We start from the raw sequence: 13,757 nt of genomic DNA, 5'->3' as shown, positions 1-13,757 counted from the left end.
GAAAGCAGTAGGAGCTGGCCCAAGTCCTTGGGCCCCTGTACCCACGAGGAAGACCCGGAAGAAGCTCCTGGCTCCTGGCTTCAGATCAGCTCAGCTATGGCCATTGCGGGCATTTGGGGAGTGAACCAGTGAATGGAAGACCTCTCTGGCTCTACCTCTCTAACTCTTTCAGTAAATAAAATGAATTAAAAAAATATTCATTCATTTTACACCAATTCTACCTCCTGTGCTTATTTGGTGGTATTGGCATTTTGGCACAGAGTTAAAAGAATTTCACAGGGTATTTTTTTTTAAGTTTATTTATTTATTTGAAAGGCAGCGTGACAGAGAGACAAACAGAGAGAAAGATACCTTCCATCCACTGGCTCACTCCTCAAAAAGCTGCACAGCCGTAACTGGGCCAGGCCAAAACCAGGAGCCAGAAACTCCATCAGGGTCTCCCACGTGGGTGCAGGGGCCCAGGCACTTGGGCTGACCTCCGCTGCTTTCCTAGGCACATTAGCAGGGAGCTGGATCAGAAGCGGAGCAGCTGGGACTTGAATTGGTCTGAAATCCTCCTATGAGTGCCTCTCTCCTCCCAGTTTGCTTCCTCTGACCTCCACTCCAAGCCTCCTTCGCCCGTGGTTTCCCTGGTAAATGTTCAACATCCTCTCCCCTGCCTGTGTCTTCATTTCTCATCACTGCAAACACCGTCACCCCCGTTGCTCCTGCCTCCCCCTCTCAGGTTTCCCTGGAAAAACGCTGGTCCTTGTGGAAGCCGCTGTCTTTGCACTTTCCCGGGAACCTGCGCGTGCCGATAAAAAGGCGCAGGATTCCAGGGACAGCTCGGCTTCTGAGTCATCACAAAACGAACCACGCCCGCGGGTGCTCCCTTGCTGAGTTTGCTTGCTCTGCTCCAAGATGAACAATCCATTATTATCTCAGCCTGCTCCTCCCTCTCTATCAGCTAGACAACAGGTGGACTTGGGGAGGCTCCACCCACTGAGAGGCCGTCCGGTGCCTTGTTGGCTCTTTTCAGAACCTCCCCTGCGTGGAGTTGAGGCCACTACAGCCTCTCAGACTTCAAGCTGTGGGCTGAGCTGGTTAATAGGTGACCTGGCTCTGATGTCTGCCTCCTCCCCGTACCTGGCTGCAGAGAGCCCGCCAACAGGTGTGAGCAGGGCCTGTGTGCAATAGAAGGCGATGACGCCATACAACCTCCTGTGCCCTCCAGACCTGGTCGACCTAGAATGTTCTATGTGCGTGCTGCCCTGATCTCGTGCCCATCCCACTTGACAACACAATGGGTGTGGAGAGCCAGAGCTCAGATCCCAGGACGGGGTCTCGGCGAGGACCCAGGGGTCCTCCCAGGGGCTGCTCTTCCAGTGGTGACCAGTTCTCTGCTCCAGAACCCCGGGAGGCTGTGCTGGACTCTCCTACGCAACACGGTAGGAAATCCTGGGAGCCCAGCAGGTGCGCCGGCGGAGGGGCGGGGCTGCTCCAATCAGATCTAGAACAGGAGCTCCCTCTTGCTCTGCGCTCTGACCAGGAACTGCAGCAGCCACAAGTGAGGACCCGCGTCGGGGCCTGACAAGGACAGGAAGGCACACGGGAAGGCAGGCCTGCGCGGGACAGACGTCAGCTCTTGGCCTCTTCACTGGCCAAGATTCCTGGGAACTACGGTGCTTTCCCGCACAATTTCGTGTTCAGTGATTGCTCGTCTCTCTTCTCGTTTGTGAACAGAGTTCTCCTTTGGCCCCTGAGCTTTACTTCTAGAAATCTAATTTCATGCAAGGATGGGCACTGTGGCCCATGGGTTAAACCGCTGCTTGGGATGCCCACACCCCTTGTTGGAGTCCAAGTTTGAGTCCCAGATGCTCCATTTCTGGTCCAGCTTCCTGCTAATGTATCCCAAGAGGCAGCCGATGATGGCCCAAGCACGTGGGCCCCTGCCATCCATTTGGGAGACCTGAAATTCCCTGTTCCTGGCTCAGTCTGTCCCAGGCCTGGTTGTTGCAATCATCTGGGGAGTAAACCAGTGGATGGAAAATATGTGTGGGGCTGGTGCTGTGGCACAGCGGGTTAACGCCCTGGCCTGAAGTGCTGGCATCCTGTATGGGTGCCTGTTCTAGCCCCAGCTGCTCCTCTTCTGATCCGGCTCTCTGCTGTGGCCTGGGAAAGCAGTGGAAGATGGCCCAAGTGCCTGGGCCCCTAGCCCCGTGTGGGAGACCTGGAGGAAGCTCTTGGCTCCTGGCTCCTGGCTTTGGATTGGCGCAGCTCCGGCCGTTGCAGCCATCTGGGGTGTGAACCAGGGGATGGAAGACCTCTCTCTCTGTCTCTACCTCTCTCTGTAACTCTGTCTTTCAAATAAATAAAATAAATCTTAAAAAAAAAGAAAATATGTATGTGTGTTCTTTCTCTGTCAACCCAATCGCTTTTTAAAAAAAGGAATTAAAACAGTTTGTTCTGATGCAAAAACATTTTGAAATAATGGCACAGCTTTTGCATAACGATGCATTTATCACAAAATTTCTCAAATCTGAAAATTTCTCAAATCTCCCACCTGATGGGAAGGCCCAAGATTTTACTGACTGGCAGAGCGCAGAAGCTGCTCATTATCCCAAGATGTTCTCAATCTTTAATTGTTTTGCATTTAGGAACTTAGAAAGCCTATGTTAGCATGTAGGAATGTAAACTTAATATTTTAAGACTCCAGGCCAGCACTGTAGAATAAAATAATGTGAAGCACATATTGAAGACTTCTCATCACATCACAAAAGGAAAGAAGGAACAAATAAAGCTAATTATTTCTTTTATTTATTTATTTGCGAGGCAGAATGAGGCAGGGGAGGGGTTCTCACACCCAGTGGTTCACTGCTCAAATGCCCACAACAGCTAGGGCTGGGCCAGACCACAGCCAGGAGCCAGGAACTCAACCCAGGTCCTCCACGCTGGCGGCGGAGACCCAACTGCGTGAGCCGTTACTGCTGCCTCCCAGGGTGTGCATTAGCTGGAATTATGACTTGAGTCCAAGCATTCCAATATGGGTTGCAGGCATTCCAACCACCATCTGTTTTGTTTTTTAAGGATCTATCGATCGATCGATCATCTACCTAAGAGGTAGCGTGACAGAGAGGGAGAGACCTTGTATCTACCAGTTCACTCCTCAAACGGCTCACTCCCTGAATGGCTGCAATGGTTGAGGTTAGCTCAGGTCAGAAGCCAGGAGCCTAGAACTCCATCTGGGTGTCCTACATGGGTGCTAGGGTTCCAAGGGCGTGGGCCATCATCTGCTGCCTTCTCAGGCACATTAGCAGGAAGCTGGATCAGAAGTGGAGCAGCTGGGACTGGAGCCAGCACCCCAATATGGGAAGCTGATGTGGCAAGGCGGGGCTTAACCCTCTGCATCACAACACTGCCTCCCATCCCGTGTCCCAGCTGATCGTCCAAACGCCTTTGTCCAAATGCCTTGGCTGCACATTTGAACCCCTTGGAGATCTTCTCTAACTCCCAAAGCCCTGCCCCATCCTGGATGAGTGAGGTAGCCAGGCTGGGACATATTAAGTAGCAGTTGGTGATGCTCACTGCTGGTGTTTCGGGACAGCTCCTTCGGGGAGTCACTGGAGGATCATTCACACTGAACCTGCAGCGTCAGAGTCCCTGGGAGCTTGTCTTGATCCAACGCTTCCTACCCTGCCAGACCCACCCAGATGGACTGAGGGAGAGCCCGCCTTCTCCCAGCATCCCCTCAAGAGTCTCCAGCATGGGACCAAGCTTGAGGAGCCCAGATACAAAGGGGAGAACACCTAGCCCAGTACCTTTCCATTATGGAGGTCGCCTGAAAGGGTAGTATGCTGGCTTTACGCTGATGGCCTCTGTGTTTCCATCAAAGCGATGGTAGCTAACTACAATGCTGTTTGCTTGGTTTTCACAGGACTAATTCAGAATAATTTGTACATACTTCCTCTCTATTGCACAGACTTGACTTTAAAAGACTGGAGAAACTGCTCCACTCTCCCCATTCTTTCCTTTCAACCTTTAAATGTTGCAGTACCTTTGTTTAACAAAGGTTAAACTTTACTCCCGATCCATCCAGTAGATTTTACCCAAGACTTTATGCAGTCGGCAGGTACTCCGAAAAGTTTGTGGAAAATGGAATTAAAAGTTGTTCACTTTGGTGGAAAGTTTTGAAATCTGTATGTAGCTTTTGCATAGTATGCTTTTTCATGAATTTTTTGAAGACCCCCTCCTAGGCACGGATGTTAAGATTCTTTGGGGGGTTGGTGTGGTTAAGCCACCACCTGCAACGTGGTATTCCATATCAGAGCACCAGTTCGTGTCCCAGCTGCTCTGCTTCTGATCCAGCTCCCTGCTAAGGTGCCTGGGAAAACAGAGGAGGATGGCCCAAGTGCTTGGACCTCTGCCACCCATGTGCGAGACCTGAACAGAACTCCTGGCTCCTGGCTTCAGCCGGACCCAGCCCCAGCTGTTGTGGCCATTTGGGGAGTGAACCAGCAGATGGAAGATCTCTCTCTCTCCCTGTCTGTCTTTCTACCTTTCAACTAAACAAACCTTTGAAGACAAAGAGAGAAAAATTTCTTTTACACTGAATAAGACTTCTCTTTTAATTTCATTTTCTTGAGGTTCTTTTGGCCGTGACATTGGGAGGTGAGAAGGGGCATTCAGAAGTGCCGACAGGAGCAGGTGCTTAGCCTGGTTAAGATGCCAGCATTCCGGCTGGCGCCGCAGCTCACTAGGCTAATCCTCCACCTAGCGGCGCCAGCACCCCAGGTTCTAGTCCTGGTCGGGGCGCCGGATTCTGTCCCAGTTGCCCCTCTTCCAGGCCAGCTCTCTGCTGTGGCCCGGGAGCGCAGTGGAGGATGGCCCAAGTGCTTGGGCCCTGCACCCCATGGGAGACCAGGAGAAGCACCTGGCTTCAGATCAGTGCGGTGCACCGGCCACAGTGCGCCGGCCACGGCAGCCATTGGAGGGTGAACCAACGGCAAAGGAAGGCCTTTCTCTCTGTCTCTCTCTCTCACTGTCCACTCCACCTGTCAAAAAGGAAAGGAAAGGAAAGGAAAGGAAAGGAAAGGAAAGGAAAGGAAAGGAAAGGAAAGAAGACGCCAGCATTCCACACCGGAACATGTGGGTCTGGTACCTTCCTCTAGCTCCTGATGCCAGCTTCCGGCCAATGCGTACCCTAGGGGTGCAGTTGAGTCCTGTCACTCACATGGGAGGACTTGGATTGAGTTCCTGGCTGCAGTGTTGGCCTGGCCCCTAGCTTTAGCCCAACTCAGCCCAGTCCTGGCCACTGAGGGCATTTGGGGAGTGAACCAAGAGTTGAGCGCTCTCTCGCTCTCTCTCTCTCCCCCTCTCTCTCTGTCCCCATCTCTGTTTCTGTCCCTCTCTCTGTGTGTCTGTCTCAATTAAATAAATAATGAGCACAAACAAATTAAAAGAAATAAACAAACCCTCACCCTACTGCCAAAGTTCCTGCTCTGTGGGGGGACCCACCGTTCGCAGTGGAAGCTCACGCACACACCCAAGTGGCTCTGGAAGTGAGGGTGAGATGCACGGTGCTCCGGGCACCCTGTGATTCAGAGATGGGAGCGGTCCCTTCCTGCTCCTAGGACTAAGGACGTTGTCATTAGGGAGTTGACCTTTGTGCTGAGGGCCCGGGACACTCAGGGTGGAGGGAGGCAGGTCTTACAGACAACACCCTCCCCACGTGTATTAGGTAGGGCACCCGGTTGTGAAGCCCAGAGATCCAACCCAATGCCATCAAGGCAGGAAGTAAGACTTCTGGCGTAGGGTCTCCAGGTGCAACAGCCAAGCTGGGAAGAGGCCCTGCAACCGTCAGCCACAAACCCCAAAGCCACCAGCGCTCTTTCTCCCTGTTTTTAACTCATGTCATCTCAACCTCTCTTCCTTTCAACTGGCGTCTTCAGCATGATGGAAACAACTCGGGTCTTTGTGCCTTTGCAGCCCCAGAGAGTGCAAGCCCACACAGCTGGGGTTAACTCCCCAGGGAGGCGGGAGAGCAGGAAGTCAGCCACATGGGGGACCCCAGGCTGGTCGCGGGGTGATGACGGCTGATGCTGATTCCCCAGCCCGTCGGGGGTCATGCCACTCTTCTGTTAGCCTGTCTTGAGTCAGGTCCGGACCACGTCATTGTAACCAGAGGATGCGGTGACGTAAGGACGTGGGCCCTCATGGTTGAAACTACTTAGCAGGAAAGCAGGAGCTGCCCCCAGGGTCGAGGGGGCTCCTATTTGCACCCAGGAGAGAGCGTGCTAACTCCCGTCCTTGTTGCAAGCCTCTGTTTCCCTCCTTGGCCCTCGGCCAGTAGCTCTGAGATTGCCTAGACCGTCCCCAGTGCACGTCCCACGTGTGCCTCTAAGTCTCTGTGTTCCAAGTCTGACTCTTCAACTTCTCCTGTCCCTGCAGGTTTTCTCTGCCTCCTCCCAGGCTCCACAGACAGATATTTCTGAGTCACAGTCAGCCAACTTTGCTTCCTCAAAATCCCACATCACTTTGGGCGGTTCTAGCTCGGAGATAGCTACTACCTCCACGATCCCAGCCCCACCACACCGCGTCAGGCACCGCCCAGCCTCAACAGCTCCAAAGTCCACTGCAGCTCATGCGAAACTCTGCTAGTTTCTACCACACCAATCTAAGGTCTGCATCCCCGGTCACCAGTGGTTCCGGGTGGTTCCCATAACAAACCTAATCAGGACCTCTGGCTCTTCAGGGCATCAAAATCTGGTCTTAGACTGCTTTGAAAAGCCCTTGCTGGGGACTGATGTTGTGCCCCACACAGTGGGTTAAAGTCACCGCCTACAGTGCTGGCATCCCATATGAGCACTGATTCGAGTCCCGGCTGCTCCACTTCTGATCCAGCTCCTTGCGAATGTGCCTAGGAAGACAGCGGAGGATGGCTCCTGGCTTCAGTCTGGCCTAGTTCTGCTCATTGCAGCCACTTGGGGATTGAACCAGTCTCTCTCTCTCTCTCTCTCTCTCTCTCTCTCTCCCTCCTCCTCCTCTCCCTCCCTCTCCCTCTCTCTCTCTCTTCCCCCTCTCCTCCTCCTCTCCTTCCCTCTCCCTCTCTCTCTCTCCCTCTCTCTCTCTGTAACTGCATTTCAAATAAAATAGATATTTTCTTTTAAAAAAAAAAGGCTCTTGGTATTTATACTCCTGTGCACTTGTTCTTTTATACTTTTGCACATGCTATTTCTTTAACATGAACACCTTGGTCTAATTGCAAAAAATGAGCTTAAAACCCACCTCCTTTAGAGAAAACCCTCTGTCTTCTCTGGCAGTAGTCAGTCTGTCCCTCGTGCTATCTTAGGCATCATTTCAACATCATACTTCTAATACCCTCCAGTAATTATCATCTTCCATTCATATCCTCTATGTACCCAGCAGAAAACATTTTTATAAAAAGATTTACTTGTTTATTTGAAAGCAGAGTTACAGAGAGAGAGAGAGAGAGAGAGAGAGAGAGAGAAATCTTCTATCCACTGTTTCACTTCCCATATGACTGCATTGGTTAGGGCTGGGCCATGCCAAAGGCAAGAGCCAGGAGCTTCTTCTGGGTCTCCCATGAGGTTGCAGGAGTCCAATCACTTGGGCCATCCTCTGCTGCTTTCCCAGGTGCATTAGCAGGGAGCTGGATTGGCAGTGGAGCAGCTGGGACTTGAACTGGCACCCACATGGAACGCTGGCCCTGCGGGCTGCAGCTTAACCCACTGTGCCACAGTGGCCGCCCCTGAAACCTCGCTTTAATCATGAGTGTATGTATCTCTTGCACCATAAAGCAATGAGAAAATATTTGAAACATAAGTATGAAAGCTACCACACAGAACAATAGGATCTCTGGATGAGAAGCATCTCAAAATTCTAGCAGGGCCGCCTGTTGGAGAGAGCACGTTGATACCAGCTCCAGTGGGAGGGAGCACTCCCGGAGGCAGCCCATTCTGCTTGGGGAGCTCTCCAAAATCCTGCCTTCCCTCACCCCTGGGCCCTTGTCTCTGCGGTTCTTGCCAGTGAGTCCAAGTTTCTATTTCTTGGACCCGCCTGAAGAGCTGTGAAACTCGTGAAGTCAGCTCCGGAGGTCTTCACTGAACCCCAAACCTTTTTTAAGAGTTCCCCAGAAGGCATGGTTTTGAGCAGCTAGTCCTCTAGACGTGGGTCAGCCTGTGTCGATTTCCCACGACCTGTGACTCCAGCATTGTATACAATACCAGGCATGGAGGCACTGGGAACAGGGCACGGGCCAGGCAGGACTACAGGCTCCCACAAGTGGCGCTGAGGTCACAGCCAACATTGTGTAATGTGGCACAGTTTTCCATGGCAAAACTTGGCAGCCCGTGACGAGCACAGGGGAGGCAGGTGCTGTGTTTACCCAGGGAAGAGGAGTGAAGAAGCACAAAGAAAAGGAGCTCTCTCGGGGCTGGTGCTGTGGTGTAGTGGGTAAAGTCACTGCCTGCCATGCCAGCATCCCGTATGGGTGCTGGTTCGAGTCCCAGCTGCTCCACTTCTGATCCAGCTCCCCACTAATGTGCCTGAGAAAGCAGCAGAAGATGGCCCGAGTACCTAGGCTCCTGACACCTGCCTGGAAGACCCAGATGAAGCTCCTGGCTCCTGGCTTCTGCCTGGCCCAGCTCTGGCTGTTGTGGCCATTTGGGGAGTGAATCAGCAGATGGAAGACCTCTCTCTCTCTTTGTCTCTGCCTCTCCTTCTCTCTCTGCAACTCTGAATTTCAAATGAATAAATACATCTTTTTTTTTTAAAAGAAGCTCTCTCAAAATCCAGTTACACCATCTCCATCTGCAGCACAGCCCCTCCAAAGACTTTGGCTTCCAAAGTGTATATCTTCAGACTTTCCTGGCTACATCCTCAGAACTGATTGATCTACAGAATCTATCCTGTGGCCTTTCTGACAGGACAAAGGAAAAGCCCTTTCACGTTAGTCCCTGATAATTAAACATTGATAGGTGAGTGGTCTTTACCAACGAGCATGTGGAGGGGACAGAACAAACCTCACTGCACCAGACTTCCAGAAAGAAAGGGACTTTCTGAGCCACCCACACAGCTGGTGTTCTGTCCACGTAGGAGAACCAGGCTCCAAGGCTGGCTAGCATTGACGAGGGCACCCCCGGTGGGAAAGGGATGGGGTGGGGGTGAGGACCAGGGACCCTCTTCCTGTAGTGACTGTGACAAAGGCGGGGACTGGCAGAATTAAAGCAGGGGGAGGAATCTCAGACCCCCTCCCCCATGTCTCCCCAGGAGCGCCAGACACCTGCACTGCGTGAACCCTGCTGTGAAATGGCACGGGGGTGGAGGGTGGGGTGGGGGAGGAATGGCTCTGGAGAGGAGAGGCTGGGGTGGGTGGGTGTCTGAGCCCTGGAGACAGGGTGACCGGATCAGAGGAAGAGGACAAGTACCTGGATGGAGCTGCGACACCAGTGGCTTACAGAGCGCAGCCATGGCCCGCAGAGCAGGCGCCTCGTGACTCAGACTCGAGAGATGACTCTGTGAGCCAGCACAGCCAGCCTCTGCCACCTGCACAGCCGTGCCCACCTCACCGCTAGTAGTGGGGGCTGGAGACGGTGAGAGAGCGTGGTCTCTATAATCTTACCAAGATGGGGTGACGAGGAAGTCAACGTAGAACCACGGGATTGGAAGACGTTTCTAAAATCAGCCAGTATGGAGTGAAACTGGGAGAGTGCTCCAGACACAAAGACTGGGACCATATGTTTAGGACCAGGCACTGTGCGGTGCCAGGGGTTCTGATGCTAACAGAAACAAATGTGGAGCTGAGAGTCTAATGGGAGCAGAGAGTGTGGCCTTTTTAAAAATATATATCTTTTTTATTTATTATAAAGATGGAGTTACAGAGAGAGGTAGAGACAGAGACAGAGAGGGAGAAAGAGAGAGAGATTGGTCATCCATCCCCTGGCTAACTCCCCAAATGGCTGTAATGGCTGGAGCTGGGCTGATCTGAAGCCAGGAGCCAGGAGCTTCGTCCAGGTCTCCCACATAGGTGCAGGGGCCCAAGCACTTGGGCCATCTTCTACTGCATTCCCAGGCACATTAGGAGGGAGCTGGGTTGGAAGTGGAACATTCAGTTCTGGGATGGTGGCGGCGCTGCAGGCTGGGGCTTTAACCGATTTTTTTTTTTTCCTGTTTCTTGACAGCCAATCTTGTACATTTCTGGTTGATTTCATACCTAGGCTAATGTATGTGTGCATATGGTTGCTGTTTTGGGTAGGTTGTTTTTTTTTTTTTTTTTTTTTTTTTTTTTTTTTTTTTTTTTTTTGACAGGCAGAGTTAGACAGTGAGAAAGGTCTTCCTGTTTGCTGTTGGTTCACCCTCCAATGGCCGCCACGGCCGGTGCGCCTCGCTGATCCGAAGGCAAGAGCCAGGTGCTTCTCCTGGTCTCCCATGGGGTGCAGGGCCCAAGCACTTGGACCATCCTCCACTGCACTCCCAGGCCACAGCAGAGAGCTGGCCTGGAAGAGGGGCAACCAGGACAGAATCCAGACCAGGACTAGAACCTGGTGTGCCAGTGCCACAGGCAGAGGATTAGCCTATTGAGCCGCGGTGCCAGTCTTTTAACTCATTTTTGATCCTGCTAACCACCTGGGAAGACAGCAGAAAATGGCCCAAATACTTAGGTTCCTGCCATGGGAGACCTGGGTGGAGCTCAGAACTCCTGGCTTCAACCTGGTCCATCTGCAGCCATTGCATCCATTTGGGGAGTGAATCAAAAGATGGAAAATCAATCTCTCTCTCTCTTTCTCTCTCTCTCCCTCTTTCTCTCCCCCTCCTCTCCCCATCCACTCCCCATCCGCTCCCTCTTCCTCTCCCTGTCCCCCTCCCACTTTCTCAATAACTATGCCTTTTAAAACTATGTGAATGGAATTCAAAAATGTATTGCTCCCAGATAAACTTATCTTTTAATTCCATTGTTCCAAAACCTTTCTGAAGGACCCTCATATTTAACCAACTTCAGAATGAGTATCGTTATTTCTTGGGGTTCAACTACTTCTCGGAGGTTAGTGAGGTTGCCAATTATTTGACCTGTCTCTTTGCATAAAAGGTTCTTGCCTTGCCCCAGGGCGTCCCAGACACAGCCATTCAATTACAGGATCGCTCTGGGGACAGGCTCCAATTAACTAAGCTACTTCTCAGTGATCATCATGCTCTCTGTATTTATAGCATTTGACATTTTCACAGTGCTCTTTAATCATATTGCATGTGGGTTGACTTAATCTACATCTCTCAACACATTTGGGATACCAGATGTTCCTGTTCTCTGGCCTTTGCAGGTGGAGAAACAAGGCTTGGGCCAGTTGCCCAGTGACAACACCTGGGCAGGTCACGGGTGGCTAAGCACCCATTCTGAAGCAAAGGGCTGCTCATAGGGTTGATGTGTCAACAACAAACCGAGGCACCGGACTAAAGGCCAAAGGTGCTGTGTTGGATTGAAAGGGCTGGAGTCTGAACTTGGATCTCGGAAGCCAAGAGTCCTGGCTATCGCAAGGCTATTGAAGCAAGAGGGGTTGTGGGTCTTCTTCTAACGTTTTTACATAAAGATGTATTTATTTATTTGAAAGTGTGACAGAGAGAGAGGGTGGGGAAGAGAGAGAGAGATACATCTTCCATCCACTGATTCATTCCCCAAATGGCTGTAACAACCAGGTCTAGGCCAGGCCAAAGCCAGGAGCCAGAAACTCCGTCTGAGTCTCCCACCTGAGTGTCAGGTACCCAACCCCTTGCGCCATCTGCCACTGTTGTCCGAGGCACATTAGTGGGGAGCTGGATCAGAAGCAGAGCAGGTGAGACCGGAACCAGCTCTCTGATATGAGTCGCAAGCCAAGGCATCGGCTCCTTATGCTAACTTCTTAGCTAACCTAAGCTGACGCTGGCTTCACGGCTCTTTCTCCCTTGGGTCTGGCACTTCTCTGGTCTCTCCTGCCAGTTCCACCTCCCTCGACAGTAGCAATTGGGAGGCAGAGGGAGGGTGGTGTGAATCCAGTTCTGCCATCTGAGCTGCACTGATTCCCCCTGATGCTCCAGCATGGACTTGGACTGCAGACACCCTGGCAAAGCTTCACATCTGTTTGTATTCTGATGCAGCAGCCCCAAAGAAACACTGATGCAAATCCCAGCGGCTAACTCTTCCAGGCACCCCAGCTGGACATGCATGGCTAAGCATGACTTTCTCCGTCTAGTCATCCCCGAAATCCATGGCGGAATCTGACTCACAATGTCCCTCCCAGCCCCCAGGATGGCTCCCTGTCCTTGTAAATCCCAAATCCCATCCACAAGCTCAGAGATGTGGAAAGGGGTATGGAGGTGGCTTTGCTAGGAAGCCTGCATGTTGGCCAGTGCTGCGGCTCACTAGGCTAATCCTCCGGCTGTGGCGCCAGCACATCGTGTTCTAGTCCCGGTTGGGGCGCTGGATTCTGTCCCGGTTGCTCCTCTACCAGGCCAGCTCTCTGCTGCGGCCCAGGAGTGCAGTGGAGGATGGCCCCTGCACCCGCATGGGAGACCAAGAGGGGGCTCCTGGCTTTGGATTGGCGCAGCGCACCAGCTGTAGCAGCCATTTGGGGAGTGAACCAATGGTGAAAGGAAGACCTTTCTCTCTGTCTCTCTCTCTCTCACTGTCTAACTCTGCCTGTAAAAAAAAAAAAAAAAAAAAAAAAAAAAAGCCTGCGTGTCAAACCAGATGACTGCCAACTTCTCAGGTGTCTTGTTCTTCTGCTGCTGGGAGAGCGCCCATACTGCTTGGGCCTGCCTTTCTTGAATTAGCTGAGTCATTTTTGAGAAGAACCCATCCTGGGGCTCTGTGCTCTGATTCAGCTGGATCGAGCCGGGCTGGCTGGCGCTGTGGATGTCATCACTCAGCAAGGTTTTTGCTCAATGAGTGGCTTCAGGGGAACTCCTTAGGGCCGGCTCGCCACATGCCCAAGGCCAAGTTTCAAACCCACGCGACCCTTTCTTCCTTTCTGAGTCCCCATAAAGCACCACCCCACACTCCCCTGAGCAGGTGGGGAGCACGGACAGCCCCCTGCTCAGCACCTCGCACGGTCTGTCTTCACCGTACTGCCGTGGAGAAATGTCGACTTCGGGCGAGTCTGCTCCTCTGCATCGACTCTGGAATTTCTACCTCCTTCCTCTTCCGGCTCCACCAGTGTTCCCTCCTGAGTCTTCAGTTTCTTCTGACCGTAGCTTTCCCTAAGACTGCAAAAATACGAAGTCTCTTCTATCTTATTCCAGAAACACCATCCTGGGCCGGCCTTGCAGCCCATATCAAAATGTGGATTTGAGTCCTGGCTGCTCCACTTTCAATCCAGCTTCCTGCTGATGCGCCTTGGAAAGCAGTAGGTAAGGGCCCAATACCTGGGCCCCTGCTACCCATGAGGGAGACCCAGATGGAGTTCTAGGCTTCTGCCTTTGGCTTGCCTCAGCCCTAGATGTTGTGGCCAATTGGTGGGGAGTGGTGAGCCAACAGATGGAAGATCTCTTTCTCCTCTCTCTGTCATTCTGCTTTTTAGATGAATAAACATCTTTTTTTAAAGGAAAGAAAGAGAAATATTCTTCCTTAAAAAGTTTTTTAAAAAGTCACAGTTCTCTCCTATTCACCACCATCCAATCCCTCTAGACCCCTGAACCAGGGGAGGGAACAGCCCCCACACAAATCCTGTGGTCTGGTCCTGCCACGGCATCTGCAGGCAGGACTCGCCATCCAATCTCTACATCAGGTTGAT

Source organism: Oryctolagus cuniculus, chromosome 12 (assembly GCF_964237555.1).
Source record: "Oryctolagus cuniculus chromosome 12, mOryCun1.1, whole genome shotgun sequence".
Classification (NCBI taxonomy): Eukaryota; Metazoa; Chordata; class Mammalia; order Lagomorpha; family Leporidae; genus Oryctolagus; species Oryctolagus cuniculus.
This window is presented reverse-complemented; position numbering follows the sequence as displayed.